The sequence below is a fragment of the Bos mutus genome, chromosome 14, assembly GCF_027580195.1.
Source record: "Bos mutus isolate GX-2022 chromosome 14, NWIPB_WYAK_1.1, whole genome shotgun sequence".
Taxonomy (NCBI): domain Eukaryota; kingdom Metazoa; phylum Chordata; class Mammalia; order Artiodactyla; family Bovidae; genus Bos; species Bos mutus.
This window is the reverse complement of record NC_091630.1, coordinates 48165682-48190839: the sequence shown is the minus strand read 5'-3', so window position 1 is coordinate 48190839 and position 25158 is coordinate 48165682. Positions and strand designations below refer to the sequence as shown.

At 41.6% G+C, this 25158-nt stretch overlaps 1 protein-coding gene across 8 annotated transcripts in view; it reads right to left on the bottom strand.

Moving 5' to 3' along the window:
- The window catches only part of NCOA2 (nuclear receptor coactivator 2), a 286486-nt gene that overhangs the window by 68130 nt on the left and 193198 nt on the right, over positions 1-25158 (bottom strand). The window lies entirely within an intron of this gene.

Sequence of the window (25158 nt, the reverse complement as noted above, 5' to 3'; positions counted from 1 at the left end):
GAGTTACACGAATCATCTGGAAAGTGAGGCTGGGCAGAGGAGGGCTGACATCCCTGGAGAGGCTGGCAAGGATCTTGTCTTATTTAACTTTGGATACTCAGTGACTAACATGAAACTTACCACCTCAATGGTGTCCGATAAAAGCACAGGGTAGAAAAGGGGTGTGGAGGGGGAGAGGCTAGGAAACAAGGAAGGACTGGTCTCTTGACATCCGTTTACCCTTCTCACCAATTCCACCATAAGTTCCCACTTCGTTCAGGGTTCACAGGGCTCCGATCGAAAGACTCCCTTTCCCTTAGCAGTGGATCTTCAGAGGCATGCCTCTTGTGAGACTGAACCCCCGCCTAGGACTCGACCTTCCTTTTCCCTGGGGCCATTCTTCCACGTCCACCCTCGTGCTCCCACTCGCCTGTCACTGACATGCCTCCTGCTCTGATTCACTTTAGGTTCCGCCTGTCAGACCAGCTAGCCTGCCCTCTCCTCAGGATTCTCTCCCCTCTGGATATTTTTTCCTTCCAGTTTTTCTCTGCGGACACAAGACCTGATGCCTGTCTCCTGAAGAGACTGGGCAGTGAGCTGTGCAGACCTGCCTCTCCTTTGCCCACTGAGACCCCAACAATCTCACAGGGAGGCACCCACTTCCAGGGGGTTCTGTCTTGCCTGCCACCCCTGGAACCCCGGGCACTCACTTGTGCCTTAGCTTGAGTAGTCATAGGAGAACTTTCAAGCAGGCTTTTTAAAAAGCAGGTGTTCCCAATTTCAAGCACCTAATGCAGGAAGCTGATAATAGAACTTAGAATCATCCAATTTAGAGTCCTGAAACATTAAATTATGTTACATCATATCACCCTAGTAAAGAAAGTACAGCATTGATAACAACTTGGGAACCTTGCATAAATATAGGAAGTAGCATGGCTGTGGTTAATCACGGAAGGCAGGCTAGAGGAGGGCATACTAGCAAGGGGTCGAGGCAACTGGATTTCACAGTGACTGTAAGGTGAGGGCAGTGTCCCTGGTGAGAGGTCTCCATGGTCAGGGACCAGAGCCAGGGCCCCCAGCATCTACTCCTTGGGTCACAGGGCACATATTGGGCCCATTGTCAGAGGTGGGCTCCAGAAAATCATACTGTCTGCAACCACCACAGTCTCCTGTGGACAAAAAAATCTCTAAAAACTGAAATTTCATTTAGATCAATTCGGCAGATTAATGACTAAGACATGAACAAATCCCAGGTAATTCCTATGTGAATGTTTAGGGAGGAGAAGGAACAACTATTAAGACAATAGATCTAGTCAACTCCATTTCAGACACTTTGAACAATTACTACAAGTAAAGTGCATCATTTCTGGTGACCGTGAAGCCATCATTCTTGGTTGTTTCTTGTTAATCCACAAAAATAGAACTTTTGTGATTTTTTTGATCATAAAAATGATACAGCAAGTATCACTTTTATATCATACAGAAACAGAAGTTTAATCTATTCAAATGTTTGAAACAGCATTTTGATTTGAACTCCTATTTTTACATACCAAAATGTCGGTAGCCCTTGCCCCCCAACTAATCTCCAAGAGGTCCTGGACTTTACGAACTTGGGCTCTGGGGAGAGGACATAGTGATTAGTGCTGACCATGCAGAGTGACAGAGTTGTTATGAATGATTCATCTCCTGCACAAAGAGCTGTCACCTTAGGATGGCATCTGAATTGCCCAGACCAAATGTGAAGTAAAGCCGGGTAAAACAAAGGATCTGACTTGTCTTGAAGGCCAAATGTATGCCACTACAGAATATTTTACAGCAAGGTTTGCCCACACAACAAAGAGAAACTGGATCTGAATTTGCAGATTCCAACACATGTATGCAAAACTTTGATTGTGGAGAACAATCACTGTACCTTCAGTAAGAGATTGAAAGTAAAAGTGCTAGTCGCTCAGTCGTGTCTAACTCTGCGACCCCATGGACTGTAGCCCTCCAGGCTCCTCTGTCCATGGGATTCTCCAGGCAAGAATACTAGAGTGGGTTGTCATTCCCTTCTCCAGGGGATCCTCTGAACCCAGGGATTGAACCCAGGTATCTTGCACTGCAGGCAGACTCTTGACCATCTGAGTCACCAGGGAAGCCCAGTAAGAGATTAGGTGAAAAGAAAAGGACTGGGACGAATTTGGGAAGTAAGTACATCTTCCTAATTTTCCAAAATAGGAGGTTTCCTTATCATTATCACAGTAACCTAAGTTTAAAAGACATCCGAGAAAAAACCAATATTCACTGTTTCATAATGACAATAGCAAAAGATTTAAATTTGTCTTTAAAGTAACCCTTTAAATACTGTGTGGCATAAAATCTCTCCAATTTAAGCAGGAGTGGCACTGAGTTGTCAACCAGCCTTCCACAACTGTTCACGGCAGCAGGCAATTAAATAGAAGACAGGGGTCAGCTTCACGCAGAAACTCATAGGCCTCACCAGGCAGCAGGTGCACAGTGAGGGGCTTAGGAACTGTGGTACCTGCACGTGTGAAAGCCCAGCAAAAGCGTGCACAAGAGGTGACCACAGTTTGCACGATGAAGTTAAAGTGAAATGAACAAAGGTTGACATTTACAGAGATTCCTAAATTTGGTATCCTGACTACCTTTCCCACAATGAAATTCTCTCCTTTCTTTGGATATGGTCTTATGATTCTCCAGTAAATTTTGTATGCTACAGAAAAAAATTTTGTGATGCTGCTGGTAACTGAGCAATTCTCTTGGGTATTATATGTTATGTCCTCTCAAATACAAAGACTATTTAAAGCAGTCAAATCTACTTGCAAGACATTTCAAAAGGCATCTGAAGTCTGACAGGGAATTCCTTGGCAGTTCAGTGCTTAAGACTTGGCACTTTCACTGTGGGGGGGCCCAGGTTTGATCCTCGGTTGGGGAACTAAGACCCTGCAAGCCACATGTGACATGGTGCCCCACCCCCTCAAAACCCCCCCAAAGTCTGACAATTGTGTTCTCTAACAAAGCTTATGGAAAAGTTTGAGCTACAACTGAAAGATATACACACAGCGAGTGCCATGGCTATTCCCATGGGGAAGAAAAATCCTGGAGAGGTTAATCATGATCATCTGTGCAGGCCATGGCATATATAGAAGTTAACTAATTATAAATATGAAGAAGACATAATAGGAATTAACTTACTCTCTATTAAATTTACTGGTTTAAATTAGCTTCAAATTAATTTTTGTTTTACATGTATTAGCTGTGAGAAAGAACTTTTCCTTACCACTCTACAACCCTTCAAATGATGAAATAAAAGCTTCATTAGATGTACTCGTCCTATTTTCACTTTTAATTACCCTGCTTACACTTTCAAATGCTGCATGATTTAGTATGATACTGTCATAAAGACTTCAGTAAAGTTCTACCCAATGGCATTTGGAAATAGGTTTTACTGTCAACACAGATGAACAATTTGAATCCCAGAAACCTGGTTTTGGAAGTCTTGCCTGCCAGGTGACAGCTAACAGTGAGGCAGAGAGAGTGGCTGATAATGACACACGTGATAACTGGGCAGGTCCGGTGTTGAGAGCTGCAGCGAGAGCAGACCTAGCCTTTCTTCTGTAGACTGAAAGCCTGAACCAGAAGGTGAGCTGTTCTCATGCCAACTGTAATCCACCTGCCTCTGAACTGGCAGAGGCAATATACTGTCTTTGATATGCGTTTTCAAAAAAAAATTTTAACAGCATCAATGGACAGTGGGTTTCCCAGAGACTCGAATGGTGGCAGTTATTAGGGCTGTATTGCCAAGGAAAATATTTGGCTGCATGTGGGGTTTCCTGAGAACAAGTTAGTACATGACCTCAATCTTTTTCCCAGCTTATCATAATGCTGTGAGGTGGTGCTGATTCAGCAAAGCAATCCATAATCGCTTGCAAAATGCCCCTGCCTCCCAGGGATGTTATGAGGCTTAATAAGATAATGTATGTGAAGCATTCTGAGCGCCACAGAAGAAAGGCGCTAAGTAATAATATTATTCTGCATTTATAATTACAAGCAGTCTTACAAAAGCAAGAATCCAATAAACCTGTTTACAAATTACAAATAAAGACGTTAAATAACAGAATATAAAGGACTGTATAACAAAGAAAAATGTGAAATCAGGCATGTGTAAGAAAGGAAACAGACAGACTTCATCAGGCTAAGTCAAGTGAAAACGAACAGCAATAGACAAGTTTGTACTAAAAGAAAATTACACCCCTTCGTGATAAAATAGAAATTGAATCAGAAACTTACAAGAAGGTATTTTATTGAAGTTATCTTGAGACATGGCTTATTAATGAATTAAATTTAGTATCATTTCTATAGCTTTTCTACCAATAAATTTAAATTAAAAAAAATCAATGTCAATATTAAGAGTAATAAAATCTCTTCAGTTATCTATGGTAACACCAAAACATAAATTTTCACTCTCACTGGGAGAAAACATGAGTACTCTACCAAATGTAAATTTCCTTCCTTTTCAAATATTGAAATAAGATGCCTCCTCCGCCCCTACCCCTACCCCAACAGCATTAGTCTCTTAGAATGAAAACATTTGTTTTCTGTCTTTCTGGACCAGCCCAAGCAAGGGAACATGACACATGAAAATCCACTTTGAGGCCTTCTTGATCCTGGATCCCAGTTGTCATTTACTCCATGTAATCTTCCTGGAATCTCAGGGGAGCCAATTTTTGTTTTTACACTCTCTTCCTCCAAAACACAGCCGTACTATCACTTACTATTCCATATGGAAATCATCTGACTTGATGTGGATCGCCTCATAATTCTCCTGAGGCTGTGCAGTCCTTGAGCCGGGGGCTGTATTTTACATTTTTGTATACCCATCACTTTGCACAGTCCATGCTAACCCATGCAGACACTCAGTAAGAGTTTACCTGATTCATGCTCTGGAGAAAGCAATGCAAGGAGAGCTCAGGTGGTCTGGGCAGGTTTGAGGGATCAGCTCCAAGCACACAGACGGTATAAGGCATTTTAGTTTTTAATTTTTCTTTGTAATTTTGTTTTCAAGAAAGCGGTATTTCATGTTTTTAAGGGAAACATAAGCACGGTGTTAGATGGTGAGGATGCAAAGGTAAAAAAGACAAGCCTTGTGCTGCTGTGCATGCTTGAGGCACTGCCATGGTGTAGCTGAGGGCCGAAATGGGGTGAGCAGATTGTCTCTTTAAAGTGTTGTGGATTTAGGCATAAAAGAAAAGTGAAATTTATAAATTTGTCAGTATGAGGAGGTTTTCTTATTTACTAAGCTAGAAGACTAAGCTTATTTGGAGAGTAAAGTTTAGAATACAGCATTGATCCAGATGCTGAATGAAGAGAAACTAATTATTGAAGATGTTACTAAGAATGCCTTCATTACAGACTGAGCATGGCAAGAGCTGATATACTTAACTCAAAATAAACATTCATCAACATACCAGGAACAATGCGTACACCTCAGGATGCTAACAGGGCCTAATTAGTTCTCTCAAGTGTAGCAACCCACAAGAATTTTGGAAAATAAAAATGCGAATGTTAATGATCTTTTATATTATCCTCCCAGGATAAACCCAATTGCCAAGGAAATTACACTTACAGGTCTCAAAAATACAAGCTGAGAGCATACGCCACAGGAATAAAAATAAAGCTTTCAAAATTTCCAAGTAAACCTACTGGGTGAACTTGAGAGAAAAACCTACAATTACCTGATTACAAAGTGAAGTCCATCTATAAGATGGGTTATGTATCTGTCCTTTTTAAGAAAAGCACGGGTCACTGGTTAGAAGTGTAGCTAAAACACACCAATGTCTGGATCTTTCCTCTTACCCTAATATGAAAACCAGGAGCTCGATTTGAAAACCTCAATTCCCAAAGAGGAGGATTAAGTATAGTACATGGAAACAACCACAGGGGCTCCTCAGATCGGTATATAAAAGAGAAGCAGTGTTAAAGGAATTAGCGTAATCAACTTGTGCATATAGTATTGTGACTCTGCACAAGAATATCTAATACTAGGTCTTTATAGATCCTGACACTGGATCTATGATCTTTCAGGTTCACCTCCCCCATCCCTACCCTGAGGGTCAATTTGAAAAAAAAATTAACTGCTCATAATTTGTAATTTTTTAAAATATGAAAATAGCTTCACTGTGTCCCGTAGGCAACAAATAGGCAGTGAGTGTAATCTTACAGTTCTAAGTAACTACAGTATTGAGACGGGCTTCCCAGGTGGCTCTCCTGTGGTTTCCCACGTGGCTCAACAGGTGAAGAATCCGCCTGTAATATGGAGACCTGGGTTTGATCCCTGGGCTGGGAAGGTCCCCTGGAGAAGAAAATGGCAACCCATTCCAGTATGAGATTTCCAGAAATCTCATAAACAGAGGAGCCTGGCAGGCTACAGTCCACAGGGTTGCAAAGAGTCGGGACATGACTTAGAGACTAAATAACAACTGTATTGAGAAGATGCTTATTGAAGATAAAACTGTTATGGCTTTGAAGCCACTAAGTAGAGACTAAAACTGCAGCTGTCTACATGTTTAGCTGGGTAATGTCAATCTATCAATAATACTTCAGTACTCACCTCTGCAAGTGCACAGGGGGCTTCACTCCCATTTCTTAGCACCTCCATTTAGAATATTTCCTCTGAAATACTGACGAGCCATACTTTAATTCTTTGTGTAACTTAAGATTCACTATTTATCTATGCAGTCTCTGTCTCGTTAAATAGAATTTAAGAGAAGGGAAAGAAGAGAGAAGAATAGACAGATACAAGTGGAATGGTATGGAAGATCGGGGGACCCACAAGTACCTCCTGTGAGATCGAAAGAGATAAATTTAGGGTTTTTCTAAAGATAAGATGAAATTGGGAAGAGAGACAAAGCTTGAAATAGAGCTTCATGTATATTTCAGAGAACATCTGGAGCACAATTTATTATGAGTTTTAAAGACTTCCTGAAAGTTTGTAACTTCTCCTTTGCTATTTTCACTTTATCTGTTTCACTAGCTAAATAATTCCAGAACTGAACATTTGCTTCAAAGGCAAGAATTGCACATAAAGACCTGAATTTTGTGCTGTGGTAGATCAAGGGAGAAGGAAAAAAAAAAAAAAAAATCCCAGGAGAAATAAACAGAGTGGTTAAAAGAAGACAATGGAATGGGAAGCAGGTGAAAAGAAGGAAAGAAAGATAACCTTGGCCCAGAGCCTCTGGTTTACTCTGCCAGTGTGAGCTCCTGGCTTTCAGGTTTACACACCTTCATGTCACCCTCCCCATCACCATGGTCTTGCCCTTCTAGAACTCGCTTCTCTCACAGGAGTCTTGGCATGTGGCAGCCTGGAGGGTGAGGAGTCCAGGAGACCCTACCAGGGCAGAAAGGAAGGAAGGGGCAACCCTGCTCCAGGCCTCTGGAAATCCAGGGTCCTCCCAGGGAATACAGGCATGTGCTGACTGATTTGCCACCAGAGTACCCTTCAGTTTGTAAAAAAAACACCGGGCTTACCAGGTGGCACAGTGGTAAAGACTCTGCCTGCCAATGCAGGACACACAGGAGACATGGTTTTGACCCCCTGGAATACGAAATGGCAACCCACTCCAATATTCTTGCGTGGAAAATGTCATGGACTCCTCAGAGGAGCCTGGCAGGCTACAGTCCATGGGGTCGCAAAGAGTGGGATACGACTGAGCAACTACGCGTGCGTGCGCACACACGCACACACACACACACACACACACGCACACACACACACACAGAGTGGTTCCCACCTTTTGGGGTAAGAGGGGGTCATTTTTTTTTATCAACAGTAATGTCCATGGAGTCTCATTGGACAGTTATCTATACTTAAAATGACATATAACAGAAAGAAAAGGTTACAATAAATTTAGTAATACTTCTAGAAGAAACTGCATCCTATTTATCACTACAACATCCTACAAACCTCATCTACTGAAACATGGCTCTTTATATTAAGAACTATCCTAGTTAGAAGCAATAGGTTATACCAGGCTTTATGGAACTGGTCCATGAATCTCTTCACCAAAAATGTATTGTTTTGATGGAGAAATATCCTCCATTCCAAGCAATTAACTTACAAATAAACCTTGGGTGGGGGGATGGCTTTTAAAGTTGAAAATTCTCTGTCTTTCTTAAGAAACCATGGCAAGAAGGGGAAAAAAAAGACTCATTCAATCACAAGGTAAGTACATTCATATAACAAAAGACAAACGTTATTTCTTTCACTTCTGACAATTTTGGTTCTCTAACAATATTCCAAATAAAATATACTATATGTTATTTTTTTCTCTAATCTGACATAAAGGATCTATAAATCGAAGATAGTCTATCAAAAGGAAAAAAGTTCTTAAGAGAAGGCGAACTTGGTTTTGGGGGTGGCAGAGAACACTCAGGTCTACTCCAATAGGGTTTGCTTTTCTGTTTTCCCTTTCCCTTTTCTCCTTCTATCACTGTAATAAGACATATAAAAACTTTGAATCTGACAAAATGGTGGAATGCATATACCTGTCTGATGTATACAGTCTTAAATAAAAAGGATCATCAGTCTACTGAGAAGTACTTTAGGTCTCAAGAAATAGAAGCTACAGATTCCCCCAGACAGCTCAGGAATTCTGCCCTGTCCTCCACCTGGCTCTAACGGGAGTGGAAGGTATCTCAGTTATGAACTTAGGTGAAGAAGCACCACGCTGAATGTCAACGTTATTCATTTCACTTTTCTTCCAAAAGATTGGATGTCTTATTTCCAAGACTGACAGGCCCAAAAGGAACCTAACTCTATTACAGGTGATCATGGTTCTAGCATTCTTAAGAGCTGGATGCAACTCCATTTTAATGAACAATTTTTGTCTTCTGGGTACAATTTTCTGTGACCATGTTTGAAATGGGGCTTTCTTTTGCTCAAAATGACAGGAATGAGAAATATAAGGCAAAAGTACCCTTTCAAACAGCTCTGGATATCTAAAATGCTGTCTAAATATCAGAAAGCTAATAAAACCCATTTTCCAGGGGAAAGTCGGCACCGCACATTCCTCCTTTTCAGAACCCAAGTTAAAACACCTCTATCTAGTCTTGTATACAGCGAGGTTCCCAGGTGAAACACAGCCTTCATAGCCAGTTGCTTCATATTACTCCCGGTCAGTAACGAGGTGAGTATGGGGGTGGTCTGAACGACTGTCAGTAAAATCTGTTTTGTTCCCAATATACTCCCTGAAATGGGAGCGGACAGCTGAACAGGTCAAAAGTGCTGTTCTCTAGAGACTTTTTCTTGTTTACTTGCTGAATTGTGTCCAACTCTTTTGTGACCCCATGGACTGTAGTCCACCAGGCTCCTCTGTCCATGGCCTTCTCCAGGCAAGAATACTGGAGTGGATTGCCATGCTCTCCTCAAGGGGATCTTCCCAACCCAGGGATTGAACCTGCATCTCCTGCAGTTCCTGCATTGGCAGGCAGATCTCTAGAGGTTACACTGTACAAACAAGATAAACAGAGAAAACGAGGAACATTCTCTCTGACACAATAATTCCTCATCTGCTCACATCAGGGTACAAAATGAATGCTTAAAAAAAAAAAAAAAAGCTTGATATCCAACTTTCTGGCTAAATACCAAGAAGTCTTTTTTGGCCTAGACAGCAATTTTCTATTTTCTTGGGATCTTTTATCAATTTTTTTTTCCTGACAAGAAAAGCAGAGCTGCCTTGAATGTGTATATCATCTTCTGAAATAGGAATCTGCAAAAAATATTCTTCCTAGGAGCTAAGCCCCAGTGTCTCAGTATATCTTAAGTTCAACAGATAACATGCTTACCCAATTCTCTCGTAACAACTCCTTCCAAACAGAAGAAAACGAGTAATAGTGGGGCAACAAGTTTATTCTATTTGGCTCCACTGGGGATACTGCGTGTGAAGCTCAGTAGAGATCTGGATTTCAGTTTGAGTCAAAACACTTGCACTTAAACTCTAGGTTCCCCTTCTATAAAATGGAGTTAATGATAAACCTACCCTACAGGGTGCTGCATGGATGAACTGGGATGATGATGTGAGTAAACGACTGCCCAGCACAGTCAGCACCCCACATGACATGTGTAAGCTCTCATTTTCACTATGGACACTGACCCTTTTGCTTTTGACCTAGTAGAGATTATAAACTTTGCTAGTACCTAGAGAAAGATCTGTTTTGTAGGGCCCAAAGCTGATACAATTAGAGGGAAGGGACTCTCTTTAAGAATACAAAATTAGGGGACTTCCTTGGTGGCTCAGAGGATAGGAACTGGCCTGCCAATGCAGGAGACATGGGTTTGATCCCTGGTCTGGGCAGATTCCACATGGCCTGGAGCAACTAAGCCTGTGCGCCAGGACTACTGAAGTCCGCATGCCCTAGAGCCTAGAATCTCAACAAGAGAAGCCACCGGGGTGAGAAGCCTGTGTACCACAACCAAGGGTAGCCCCCGAAAACCTGCACAGCAACGAAGACCCAGCACAGCCAAAATGAAGTCAAAGAATACAAAATTAAGTATGATTCTCATTCTTCGTTATACAGAACGAGAAGAGAAACAGCAGATGCTAGAGCTCTGCAGAAGATTCAGACTTCTTTGGACATCTCTTTAGGTGATTATTTGAAGTACTTAGGAAAAAGCTCTTCCTTAAGCAAATGCAGTTTCTCCATCGAGAACCTCACCTCACGGGGATCGGTGCAGGAAGAGGCTCTGAACCTTAAGCTTCATTAGCTCAGTGGTAATTTTGCCTTTGAAAGTAAACAATGTAAATTCACAACATATTTCTATATATAAATTTTAAAATGTATTTATTTTGTTGCTCTGTGCAGTATGTGGGATCCTAGTTCTCGGACCAGGGATCGAACCTGTGCCGCCTGCAGTGGAAGCATAGAGTCTTAATCACTGGACCACCAGCGAAACCCCAATATTTCCTACAATTTTTATGTCATTCATCTGCCTCGTGGAAAAATGTGAATTCTCTGAATACACAGCAATAGTATTCAGAAAGTTTTCATGCCTTCGAGAAATTCTTTTCATGGGTCAACAACACCTTAGCATCCTTTTCTTTGCATCCTTTGATATTGAGATATGACAATATAGAAGTAAGTTATTTATCAGTAATTAAAGAAGCCTGGTTAGAAACGCACAATGTTTAAACATATAGGAACCTGGAGTGGAGACACTTACAACCTAGAATGGCTGTTTGTTGTTAACAGTTCCTCAGTTTACATGCCTCATAGCCCTTGACTGCAGTCCCCGTAAGATTTAAGATATTTAACAGAATCACACCTAATACCCAATCATCAAAATTTCTTCTGTGAATAATTCATGATAAAACTGCCCTGAAAGATCCAGCAGCATCTATTACAAATCTTCATTTTGGCTTTTAGAGTGTTGCTTTTGGAGTTTCTCTGTAGATCAACATTTCCTCTCATAATAAACAAAGACAAAGTTGAAGACCTGACCACCATTCTCAGAGGGAGGTATGGGACACAGTATGTATGGATATATTTATACAACATGCTTTTAACACTGCTCAAGAAAAAATATAGTAGCTTTTTATTATTTCCCGCATGGCAGACATCAATATACTCTTGGAGATCAAAAGAAGTTCTATTTCTTACCTTCTCTGTTTATTCCAGTCTCTCTTATATCTATATTCACTTATCTATCACAGCACTTACTGACTTGCTATAATCATTTCTTCTTTTTTTTTAATAATCACTTCTTCTTTTGCTTAGATGCAAATGCCAGCTTTATCATGTAATAAATGTAGGCAAAGCTCTCACTCTAGGCTGAATTCCCAAATCAGGGAGAAGGAATACATTTGCTGAGGACAAGGTACTCTAAAAAGGCCTGAATAATTTCTTACTCTGAATGAGTCCCTAGATGGTGGGAACAGCGTTGTGCTTCTCTTTCTACCTCTGATGACTTGCGCAGCATGTGGCAGGTAGAAGGCATCCAGATATGATTATTGAGTTAATAAGAGTTCATCAGGTGTAAGTACAGTTGTGGCATGGTCCCTGGTCATTTCCAGACTACACCACTGGAATTTATTTCATGTGATGCTATTTCAAACAGTCACAGTAGTTTAATGATGAAGGTCCTGACTTGCCTTCTTTTCTTCCCTCCACTAGTCTACTCATACTTTCTTGAAGCATATGAAGAAAATCTGAATTTCTTGTTGCTTTCACATATTCTCTAAACCCTAGTTTTTGTCAATTATTAATATAAAAACTTATTAAATATCCTTACTTGCAAGAATACAACAAGCTGAGAATTCCCTGGTGGTCCAGTGGTTAGGACTTGGTGCTTTCACTGTTGAGGACCTGGGTTTGATCCTTGGTTGGAGAACTAAGATCCCACAAACTGTGCTACCAGGCCAGAAAAAAAAAAATTACTCCCCCCGCCCCCACCAAAACAATAACAAAAACCTCAACAAGCTCTGGTTCTTCCATCAAAAAGTTTACATGGTCATAGGGACTTTTTTTTTTTTAATTTTTTTAAAGTTTAAATGATTGTATTACATGCCAAAATGAAATAAATATTTGCAGGAAATCAGCATTGGTACCAATGGGGATGGAATCATAGAAGACAGAGAGACAGAGATGAGTTAAGGTGAGAAAAGATAAATGAGTTGCTCTAATAAATTTATTAGAATAAAAATGGGGAAACTGAGGGGTAGAGGTGTCAAAGGACATGGTGAGGACCTAACAGAGATGACGGGCTGCATATGGTGAGCAGGGAGAGGGGAAGGCCAATACAACCAGGACCCAGGTGTCTAGCCTAGGGTGAGCACAAAACAGGTGATGACGACATGCCCTGGCACTGAGCACAGGAGATCGGATACACCGTTCTAATAAGGAGGCAGAGAGGAAAGCAGTTGTTTGAAATCTGGGGCGCCCAGGGGTGATGCCTGGCAGGAAGCTGAGAAGCTGGATGACAGGGGACTGAATGGCAGACTGTGGGGAGTGGAGACTGGCCGAGACCCTCAGTGGGCATCTGCGCAACGACAGGTGTGGCAAGGTCCAAGACGGACAGCTGACAGGATGCAGCAGACGTGAGGCCAAAGGATGCAAGTAAGTAAAACTGATGAAGGAAGGGGTTCAGTTGGGAACAGAAAGGAGGCCAAGGGTTAGATGAGGAAGAAGTGCCAGGGAATGAGCATGAATAAGAGTACAGACCCAAAGTAGAAGTGTTTTCAGGACAGCTGGTCGGTCAACAGTGAGACAGCTATTGAGGAGCACATTTAAAAGTAAAAATTTTATGTTATGTATGAAAGTGTTAGTTGCTCAGTCGTGTCTGACTGTTTGCGACCTCATGGACTGCAGCCATCAGGCTCTTTTGTCCATGGGATTTCTCAGGGAAGAATACTGGAACAGGTTGTCACTTCCTTCTCTAGGGGATCTTCCTGACTCAGGGATCAAACCCACGTCTCTTGCATCTCCTGCATTGGAAGGCAGATTCTTTATCACTGTGCCACCTGAGAAGCCATTAATCATCAGGGAAATGTAATTCAAAATCACAGTGAGATGCTACCTCACATCCAGTAGCATGGGCACTATCAAAAAACCGGAAAACAGCAACTCTTGGTGAGGATGTGGAGAAACTGGAATGCTTCTTCACTGTTGGGATGATTATAAAATGGTGCAGACACTATGGAAAAGATTATTATGGGTCCTCAGAAAATTAACAACAGAAATACTGTATGACACAGCAACCCCACTGCTGGATATATATTCAAAAGTATCAAAAATAAGGTCTTGAAGAGTTATTTGCATACTCATGTTCAAGGCAGCATTATTCACAATGGCCAAGATGTGGAAGGAAACTTAATGTTCACTGATGGATGAATGGGAAAAAAATGTGGTAAATACACACAATGGAGTATTATTCGGCCTTTTCAAAGATTATCATATGCTACAGCATGGATGAACCTTGAGGATATTATGCTAGGTTCGACAAGTCAATCACAAAGAGACCAACACTACATGATTCCACTTATATGTGGCATCTAATCAAAGTTAGAGAAACAGAAGGTAGAAAGTGGTTGCCAGAAGTTGCAGGGAGGGGAAATGGTGAGCAGATCAATGGAAAAGCATTTCCATCACGCAAGATGAAAAATGTCTAGGTCTGTTGTACAACAGTGTATATACAATTTAAAATACAATAATGTATACATGAACTGTTAAGAGGGTAAAATTATGATGTATATATAGTTTTTGCCACAGTTAAAAACTCACCAAACCAGAATATAAGTCTTCTTGGGAGGACCAATTAAAATAGTTGCCTGTAGAATAATTTATTACTGGATAATTCATCTCAGTCTGAAAACTAGCTGAACCTGTAGTACACAAAGACAGTCACATCTCCCTCTTTCTCGTTCTACCAGTACAACAGGTTGGGAAAACCAAAACCAAAACACAAAAAACCTCAGAAAAATCGTTAAAGCCTAAACCAACCAGAGAATGACAACAATAAAAAGAACAGCCAAACAGTGGCATTTATGCTATTTTTAATCTATTCCTATATTAAAATCATTTTTAATTTAACTTATATGCAGAGTACATCATGCAAAATGCCAGGCTGGATGAAGCACATGCTGGAATCAAGATTGCCGGGAGAAATATCAATAACCTCAGATATGCAGATGATACCACCTTCACGGCAGAAAGCGAAGAACTAAAGAGCCTCGTGATGAAAGTAAAAGAGGAGAGTGAAAAAGTTGGCTTTAAACTCAACATTCAGAAAACTAAGATCATGGCATCCCATCCCATCACTTCATGGCAAAAAGATGGAGAAACAATGAAAACAGTGAGAGACTTTATTTTCTTGGGCTTCAAAATCATTGCAGATGGTGACTGCAGCCATGAAATGACGCTTGCTCCTTGGAAGAAAACCTAATGCCAACCTAGACAGCATATTAAAAAGCAGAGACATTATTTTGCCAACAAAGGTTGGTCTAGTCAAAGCTATGGTTTTTCCAGTAGTCATGTATGGATGTGAGAGTTGGACTATAAAGAAAGCTGAGTGCTGAAGAACTGATGCTTTTGAACTGTGGTGTTGGAGAAGACTCTTGAGAGTCCCTTGGATTGTAAGGAGATCCAACCAGTTGATCCTAAAGGAAATCAGTCCTGAATATTCATTGGAAGGACTGATGCTGAAGCTGACACTCCAATACTTTGGCCGCCTGATGCAAAGAAAAGACTCTGATGCTGGGAAAGATTGAAGGCCAGAGAAGGGGACAACAGAGGATGAGATGGTTGGATGGCATCACCGACTTGATGGATATGAGTTTGAGCAAGCTTCGGGAGTTGGTGATGGACAGGGAAGCCTGGCATGCTGCAGTTCGTGGGATTGCAAAGAGTTGGACATGACTGAACAACTGAACTGAAAATCACTACACATAAATTCAATTGGGGAAGAAAAAGAAAGGCCCACAAGAAGCCTCATTGGAATAAGATGAGATAGAACGAGAGATGATATCAGATTCAAATCTATACTGGCCGGGAATTAAGAAGTTCTTCGTAAGACATGGACCCTGAAGAATGAAAACAGTAAGATTCTAATGGGAGTAGACACAAACAGGGAAAAGGAGGCAGACCAGAAAGGGAGGAGAGTCTGAATGATACAAACGCAAAAAAACAACTACAAAAAATCCAACAAAAGTACCCCCACCAAGGATGTGCTAGCAACAGTCAGCACTCTAGGGTAGGCATCTTAGGGAGGACTTACTGATGACAGGGAAGGCAGGAATGTGGCCCTGGACAAGAGCAGTCAGACGTGGATACTAGTGAAGGGGCCATTGGATGTCCTCTCACTCCTCCTTGCTGTGCTCTACCCACCCCATCCCAGTGGCCTATCAAGGTGGGCAGTGGGCAATTGGCCGACAAGGAAGAGGGGGAGAAGCGTTCCAGGCAGGAGGCACAGAGGCCACGAAACACGGGCATTGGCGGAGCCAGCACACGTCTTCTAGAAGGGGATGCAAGTTCAGGCGGTTGTGGGATGGAGCACAGAAGCGTACAACTTGGTGTGGACAGATCACGGTGGGGGACCTGGGTGTGGTGGTGAGAGTCTTCCTTTGGACTGTGTCATAGTCTCCTGGCAGCTGTTAAAGTTGTGACAGGAGGATCAAGCCGGTGTCCCTTCAGGGGGGTGGGGGTTCAGTGAGTATCTTTAGCTGATTCTTATGGAGGAAAGGCTGGGTATTGCTCCCTCAGGCACAGTGGCGGATACCACTGCTCCCAAGCCCTGCGGTACCAGGGCTAGGGGCGATGTGCTAATGCACCTCCTATGGGCCAGTCAGGGAAGGCTGACATGGGGGTCAGAGGGCTGATGCTCAGCCCAAGGGTCCTTACCTATGTGCCCACAGCTTCTGAATGACGCTGTGCCTTTAGGCCATCAAGGGCAATGCGATAAGAAACTATAACATGTTATATTTAAAAATGTCTTGGACTTCTCTGGTGGCTCAGTGGTAAAGAATCCAACGCAGGGGACTTTGATCCTATACAATGCAATGACTTTGAGCCTATCCAAACCCAATGCAGTGAGTTTGATCCCCGGTCCAGGAAGATCCCTCATGCTGTGAGGCAACTAAGCCCGTTGCCAGAAGTACTGGGCCAGCACTCTAAAACCTGTGCTGCACAACCAGATAAGCCAGAGCAATGAGAAGCCTGTGCTCTGCAACTAGAGTAGCCCTGCTTCCCACAACTGGAGAATGGCCACATGCAGCAACAAAGACCCAGCACAGCCGGCAACAAATCTTAAAAAAAGAAAAAGTCTCCACCATTGTGTCCGAACCTGCACATCTGAGTTTCTGATGGTGTTTACTATTGTGCTCTGTCTGCCAGGCGCTCTGCTGGTGTTTGTGGGTCTCTCTTGCTAACTTTCTATCTGTTGTTTTCTGCCTGTCACTTCCTTCTGGCTCTTTCTAGGTCCCCTCCACAACTTATAAAAATATATGAAAGGCTTTTTTAAAAAAAATGTTGTTTCTTGTTACACACGAATGAGACATTTTATAGTTCTCATGTTTTCACTTAGTTTTTATTCTTGTTGTTTTATTAATTATGAGCTTTCTACACCCCACCCACTGGAATCAGCAGCATTCAAAAAAAAAAAAAAAGGGACTTCCTTGAGAGTCCAGTGGTTAAGACTTTGCTTTCCAATGCAGGGGGTGCGAGTTCGATCCCTGGTCAGGGAACTAGTCTACATGCCTCAAGACCAAAAAACCAAAACATAAAACAGAAGCAAGATTGTAACAAATTTAACAAAAACTTTAAAAATATGTTTAACCATGTTAAAGAAAAGCTTCTCTTCCTAGAACAGGGTATCTCTAGTGTCTGAAGACCACAGTAGGCGACATCAACAGAATTCTGCTGGAGTTGGTTAGGAGTTTCTCGTTTTACGTCACTTTCTCCAAATTATAAAAGTGCTTCTGGCCCTGTGCTGACTGTCCCATTTGGCCCTGACCCGCCCTTTTCAGCTCAAATGCAATCAAGTGCTTTAATCCATCTTTCTGTAGGCAAACTGTCCAACACTGCACACACCCGCGGCCACACAGGGCTTCGAGCATGGCTTTGCTCTGCTCCCTGTTGGAAAGCTTCTCTCCTTTCCCCAATTCCCACTCTCTCGTCTATTAAATCTTACAGAGAGGCCCATGTCTACTTTGCTGTCCTCCTTGAGGCCTCCACCCATGTCAGTGCACACAACTAACTCCTGCTGTCCCTTTGGGGCCCACAGCTGCTTGTGTACAAGCTGATTTCCCTCCAAACGAGTGAAAGACCCAAGGAAAAGAACCAGGTACTTATCGACTGTGGGATTCCCCATTAATGAATAACATTATCTCCTGCATATAGTATTTACTCAGTAAAAATTTTATGGAGTAGATGTTTGTTCTGGAATGAAATCAACACACACAGTGTAGTGTCAGAATTTCTCTTCCTAACAGCGCAAGGTGAGCAAGAAAACAAGAGACGCCTGTCTTCTATTCGTGTGTGGAAGCCAGTTTAAGTCTTGAAATGAGAGCTCATGTCATAAATTGTTAAAATCCTAAAGCATTAGAGCACACTGAATTATTTAAATCCTTTTCATCTGAAAGCTGTTAAATATAAAAAAAAACTTCCATATACTTAGGGGGGAGAAAAAAAAAAAACCCAAACCAAGGAGCTCCTATGAGGAATGAAAGCAAGAATTCCAGTCAGCTCACTAATTTTAAGGATTTCACTCATAGTATGAGCCATTAATCCACATGAAATTCTGAAAGTGAATTATATGCAGATCAGTGGAAAAATCCCTGGAGGAGGAAATGGCAACTCACTCCAGTATTCTTGCCCAGAGAATCCCAGAGATGGAGGAGACTGGTGGGCTACAGTCCACAGCGAAAAAGTCAGACACAACTGAAGCAACTTAGCATGCACACACAGTGGAAAAATATTTTATCTTCATTAAGGAACTGTAATATCAAGGATATATTGTTGATCCTAGGGGTATTCTCAAACAAGGAAATAAAATTCCTTCCTTTCTGGATGCATGGAGACCTGTAACAGTTTCAAGTCTTCAAGAGTAAGTTAGGGCTGGATTTGTTCCTGTGTTGAAGTAAATGAGGAGGAAATGAAAACTGCTAAGATTCTTGCCCTCTTTAGTTCTCCTTAAAACAAGATGCTTGAAACTGCCACTCAGGTAACAGGGATAGGAGGGGAGCCCACATGGTGCAGCAGGGGCAACAGAGCCTGGGAAGGGGTGCAGACAGGGTCACAGCAAGCACTAGATTTTGTTTTTCTTTTTTTTTTCGGGCAGGTTGCAGAGCTTGTGGGATCTTAACAAGGGATGGAACCTGGGCCCTGGCAGTGAGAACACCGAATCCTCACCACTAGACCATCAGGGAATCCCCAGGTATCATATCTCTGAGCTTTGTCTCTGAATAGATAGCTTCGAAAGGTCTGTTTAAAGTATCTGTGATAAAACAAAAAGCACCAACATTGTCAGTAATAGTATGAAGGCTTAAATCTGTAATAGAGAAAACATCTGAAAACAACTTGCGTCTTTATCAATACTGAGTCCTTAGCGAGAAAGCCAAGATTCATTTGGATGAGGATGCCAAGTCCAGTCCGTGGAATTCTCCAGGCCAGAATACTGGAGTGGGTAGCCTTTCCCTTCTCCAGGTGAGAAGAGTAGTGACTACTGTTGAGGAAATCTCTCTATCTGCCAAGCACAAGATTAGATCCTTTATAAACACACTGAACAGAGTTCATAAGACTAATGTACAGTGGACATTATCATCCCCTTTCTACAGATTAAAAGTAAAGGCCCAGGGATGTTAGGGAATTTAGACATAGTTCCACAGTGGTAAAGAGGGAGACTGGGTTCATCTAATTTTAAATACACCTCAAGCTCTTAATGAGCTTATTATATTGATGAACTTATTCTGCCAGCTGGATTTGGTGCTCGCCCTGGACTATGACACAGTCTACTCTGTTGGCCCACTTTTATGTCTGGCTGGCTGGCTGGCTTTGGCCATTTAATCATTAGCAGCATTTTTAAAAGAAATAGGATAAAAAAAGTTGACAGTTGAAATTTAAACTATATGTAGTGTATAAGGGGCCACCATTTTTTTTTTAACTTAGAAGATACATGTTTTTTAAGTCTAGGTCTCCTATTCATTCTCTAACTGATCAAAGATTAGCACCATCATCAATCCTTGCCGGCAATCCACGACACTGATTTCAGTAGGATGGTATATACGAGGGCACACCCGAGGGACGCAGAGTTCACTCGCCTATCTCTCCAGGGCAACAGGTGACTCTACCGTCACCCTAGGGTTTCATCACAGGGAACATAAGCAATGCCTGGGAGCACCACCCCAAAGTCTGATTCACAGATATCCCAGCCCTGGAAGGGATCTTATATCAGAGCCCTTCTGCTTACTCTGCCTGGTGACAGCTATTAGTTCACACCTAGGCGTCAGCTCTGAATAATTAAATTTCCATCACAAGGTCTTCATGTATTTAACATGGGGAAAAAGAAGACTGAAAGGGAAAATATAACTTCAATAGGCTCTACATTTTACTTTTACATGCTAGAATTAGGCTGTTTCTATTACTATTTCCTTGAATTTTTATATAATGAGCTTATGAATTTGACTCACCTACATTTAGAATACAACCTGCACACCCTTACACCCACCAGTGGTACACTGGGAAATGCTTAAAACCAGCTCCTTGGGGGGAAAGTAGTAAGCATCAGAATGTTTATTATGAATTTTACTAGTACAAAGGATGTGGAGTATATAATTTACAAGTGATAATAAAATATATGACACCCTCTGTTGCAAATTCCATAGAGCCAAATGATTCTAACAGAATGTTTGTTGACTTTTGCCAAACTCTTGTCTTATAGCTATCTTATGATTACCACTGATGAATGGATAGAGTTCTGACACAAATGTTGCTTGAAATTTTCACTTAGGTTAAAGAATAACACAAAAGTGAAATCATGAAAATACACGGTCAAGATATTAAACACAGAAATCCAATTGTTTGTCAGTCTGTGACTTTTCCGATGAGTTGGACAATATTTTTATGTATATTTAATGTAAAAATATTAGATGCTAATTAGAGATTTGCAGTGACCACCACTGTCTAGTATTATATTTCTATCATGTGTCTTATCCCATGAGACAAGGGCCTCTAGAGAAGAGGTAATAGTAAAATGTAGTACAATAATTAGGAAATGAGTTTTAATCTTACTTACCTTTTTTTTAATATGTAATTTAATTATTAAGTCTAAACAATTTTCAATAATGGTTGTGTTTATTAACTGGTTTATAAAATTCTTAAAGTTTAACAACTGGCTCTTGATGGTTGACACCAGTTGACTTCAGCACACCACTGCCCCTCACTCTCTCTTAAAATACTCATTTTTTATGCTATGCTCAATTGTAGGGGACGTTTACATGTATGAAGCAATCCGTAATCCCAGTGCTCTCATACTATAATCAAAATTAAATCATTAGAATAATCACAGTGAGAAACCAGAATGATCTTTTAACAGGTTGCCTGATTCAACAGGGAATTTGCCCCCCAAACTAAGCCTGTACAAATGGAAATTTTTGAAATATACTTTTTATTTTTATTGCTATCTACATTCAGAACTGTGGTGTTGGAGAAGACTCTTGAGAGTCCCTTGGACTGCAAGGAGATCCAACCAGTCCATTCTGAAGGAGATCAGCCCTGGGATTTCTTTGGAAGGAATGATGCTAAAGCTGAAACTCCAGTACTTTGGCCACCTCATGCGAAGAGTTGACTCATTGGAAAAGTCCCTGATGCTGGGAGGGATTGGGGGCAGGAGAAGGGGATGACAGAGGATGAGATGGCTGGATGGCATCACTGACTTGATGGACGTGAGTCTGAGTGAACTCCAGGAGTTGGTGATGGACAGGGAGGCCTGGTGTGCTACAATTCATGGGGTCGCAAAGAGTCGGACACAACTGAGCAACTGAACTGAACTGACTGACATTCAGAAAAATAATAAAAGGGTAAAACAAGTTTCTCCACAGACTGATAAATATATCACATCCTATATTCAAATATATGCACTAAAATGGCTTTAAATAAAAGGACAAATGTCTTCCAAATAATACAATTCAATTTAGATTATTATTTTAGAAAAATAAGAAAAAATGTGGCTATGTAGGAGTAATAGAGGAGATACTACCTTAAAAGCCCTTCCCTGATGGCTCAGACTGCAATGCAGAATCTGCTGCAATGCAGGACACCCAGGTTTGATCCCTGGTTCAGGAAGACTCCCTGGTGGAGGGAACAGCTACCCACTCCAGTATTCTTGCCTGGAGAATTCCATGGACAGAGGAGCCCAGCAGGCTAGAATCCATGAGGTCACAAAGAGTTGGACTCGATTGAGTGACGTTCACTTCACTTAAAGAGGGCAGTGGAAATGTATCAATTATTAGAACTTCCCTCTTGTTTTGGTCACTTTATGCTTCAATTCTACTTTTTTAAGAGTTACATGAGTCACTGAGTATTTTCCATAGAAAATTTTAAATTTAAGCTTCTAGCTAAGGAGTGTGAAATTGGACCCAGTCATCCAAAATTAAATCATTCGTATTTTTCTGTGAAACAGAAGCAGTATTAGTCTTCCCAGTTAGGGAAAAAAGATAACTTACTACTTATGACTATTCTTTGTAAGTTATGGCCACAGATTTTCACCATTTACTAGTATACCACATAGGAAGAAATATCCCGCTTCAGTATTCAAAAGCAGGGGTCATGGTTCAAGTGCAGACTCTGTGTGCTTGGTCTGCTGCTATGAGGTGTACAGCCGCATGATGCTCTTGTAGAGCTAGCGTCTACCAAACCTGGGGCTCAGAAAGCGCTTCAGACAAGGGAGGATAACTTATTTAGGTAGCTGGTAACCCCCCCTCCAAATCCCCATCCTTTGGGCCATTATCTTTCATTTTCTGCCTTTATTCCCAAGCTTGTGGAATGGGGAGGAGCAGCTGATGGCCAAGCAGACTTGAGTGAAAGACCCCAGCCGGCCGGGCCGAGCTGCCTAAGCTTTGGACTGGGGTGGGTTTCTTTTATGGGAGCCCGTCTTCCAGACTGTGTAGCCTTGAGCGTGAGTCTCATACAACACGGCTTAACCCCTCAGAACAGCGAGGGTTTTATTCACGCTACCACCTGTGACAGGAATACAAATGAAGTCTGGATGATGCGGTAAAGATGATGGTTGGAGTCTATTCACACTGACTGGTAGCTGGGCGGGTGGAAGCGCACAGAGAGAAGGAAGGGTTCCACTCTGTCCTTCATGCTGCTTTTGAACATTTGCTGGCTGCCAGCTCCTGAGAAAAATCAAGGTGGTGGCACAGAGCCACACAGAGTGTCCACCTCTGGTCAGCGGAGGCTATGCTGAGTTCTCTGGCCCCAGAAAAATGTGACTTTCTTCAAATGACCCTGTAGGGGAGGGCAGGCACAACCATGTCCCCACCTTTTCCCTCCTCCTTCCATCTGAAAAGGAAGAGCTCACGGTATGAGATTTGAGCATAGATGAAGGAAAAAAGGGGTTTCCCAGGTGACACTAGTGGTAAAGAACCTGCCTGCTAATGCAGGAGACATGAGACGTGGGTTCAACCCCTGGGTTCGGAAGATCCTCTGGAGAAGGAAATGGCTACCCACTCCAGTATTCATGCCTAAAGAATCCCATGGACAGAGAAGCCTGATGGGTTACAGTCCAGGGTGGCAAAGAGTTGGACACAACTGAGTGCCTCAGCACACAGCACACACGAAGGAAAAAAGATGCCTTTCTTCTGAATGTGGGAAAGATGTCTACTGAATATGCACTAAATACTGTGACAAGTACTTGCTGGGAATGTTTACACAGCTCCTTATTTCTTCAACAACCATGCAACCTAGAGGCTGTGATCCCCAAATTCTATATGAGGAAACTGAGTCGCAGAGAGTGAAAATAATTTGCTCAGGTTCAAAAAGTTTGTAAGGGACAGAACCAGGATTCATGCCTAGCTTCCACCTGGTCTGATTCTAAGGTCCCTGCTCTTTCTAAAAAACAATTTATTAAACTAGCAATAGTCTTAAAATATCAGACTGGTCGAGAAGTGAAAAGTATGCCTGGACTTTTCGTTGGGGTTTTAACTTCTGCTTTTCCTTTTCAAAACACGTTACTTTTCAAATTAATGGGAACATTATTGTAAGAGGGAGACGTGACAGGGCGTTTATTGTTGCTGCTTCTTGGGTGGTTGTGGTATGCGGCTTTATGATTACACCCACAGTGAAAGTATGGCAGAGTCCCAGCGTGACACATCTGAACGTGTTTTATGGTTTGAAGGGGGGAATACCAAGGTTTTGCAAAACTGTAAAACCTTGTGCAAGACCTTGATAGTAAAACACATACATATGTAACTGTTTTAAAGTGTGGAAGTTTTACCTAAAAATCTGATGTTTGTAAAAATGAACCATTCAAAATCTCCAGAAACATAAAACAAGAAGCTTAGTGATTTCCCCACTGTGATGATATCAGCATCTAGAAATGTGGCAACTTCAGAGCACTGTAACCTTGAACCAGTTATTTCTCCTAGAAAATTTTGGGACTATGATTTTATCCATTTGCTTGTACCAAACTGAGATGAAACTGAGGTTGTTGATAACTAGTGAATCTTAAAAGAAAAAGAAGAAGAAAGAAATTAAGGCGACTAAGGCAGGCATTGAATAGCCTCTCTGTGAAAGCTGAACATTACGATGATACAATTTTGATGAGAAACCGGGAAATATTCATTTTTAGAGTGGGCTGCTATCAGAATCTGTCTTGTGGATGCTATGTGTATGTGTTTCAGTTCTTAGAAGACAGAACTATACTTGTAAAATTACATATATAATTTATATATATAAAACTTAGCTCAATATTATCTGTATGAAAATGGAAAATGTTATGATGAAAATATGCAAACAATTAGGATTTTATGATGAAGGGCAGCAGGCAAAGCTGCAAGCTCACGTGTAGAAACAAGACATTATTTTTCTAAAATCTGCCTCTTTTAAATGTTATATAAAAAGCAGATTAAAAAAACAACCCAATATGAACTCCAAGAGGATGCATTCAAAAACAGATGACAGGAGGTAACTATCTCCCTGGCCCCAAAGGAAGGCAGTGTATGAACACTTCGTGAGCATATATTGGCCCTGGGCGCTAAGATGCTGTTCGTACTTGCCTAATACAATTTTTTTTGGCACTACAAAGTCAGATGTGATTTTTAAAATACTATCTTCTTGAATTTTTTTCTACAGGCAAAAATATCAAAGGAAAGAGGCAGAAAATGAGCTAAAGAGAAAAAAAAAAAAAGAAAGACAAGAAAAGCCCAGGAAGAAAGCTGTCATGTTCTGTGTTTCAACTTCACAAAAGAGTTCTGTCTCGAGGTTGAGCCTTTCAAATCTCTTGTCATTCGGGATATGAAACTCTAATTTAGTGGCGTGGCCAGTTGAGGTTCAGACTTAAACATGCTGACGAGCTGAAACAAGAGGTGGCTCACTTTCTTACTTCTGGTTTCCATCCTTGCCTGGCTTCTCACTTGCAAATTCTGACAGTCACTCGCTCTGTGAGCTATGAAAATACCAAGGTGGTGTGGG